Source organism: Bison bison, unplaced genomic scaffold, assembly GCF_000754665.1.
Source record: "Bison bison bison isolate TAMUID 2011002044 unplaced genomic scaffold, Bison_UMD1.0 scf7180017845312, whole genome shotgun sequence".
Lineage (NCBI taxonomy): Eukaryota > Metazoa > Chordata > Mammalia > Artiodactyla > Bovidae > Bison > Bison bison.
The window spans coordinates 211,675-212,051 of record NW_011475885.1 but is presented as its reverse complement, the minus strand read 5'-3'; positions in this window follow the sequence as shown (position 1 = coordinate 212,051).

The window sequence follows — 377 nt, the reverse complement described above, 5'->3', positions numbered from 1 at the left end:
AGTTAAATAAACAGGGTGACGATATACAGCCTTGATGTACTCCTTTTCCTATTTGGAACAAGTCTGTTGTTCAAACTACCGCACAATTTCGCTCATCTCACATGCTAGTAAAGTAGTGCTCAAAATTCTCCAAGCCAGGCTTCAGCAATACATGAACCATGAACTTCCAGATGTTCAAGCTGGATTTAGAAAAGGCAGAGGAACCAGAGATCAAATTGCCAACATTCGCTGGATCATCGAAAAAGCAAGAGAGTTCCAGAAAAACAGCTATTTCTGTTTTATTGACTATGCCAAAGCCTTTGACTGTGTGGATCACAATAAACTGTGGAAAATTCTGAAAGAGATGGGAATACCAGGCTACCTGACCTGCCTCTTGA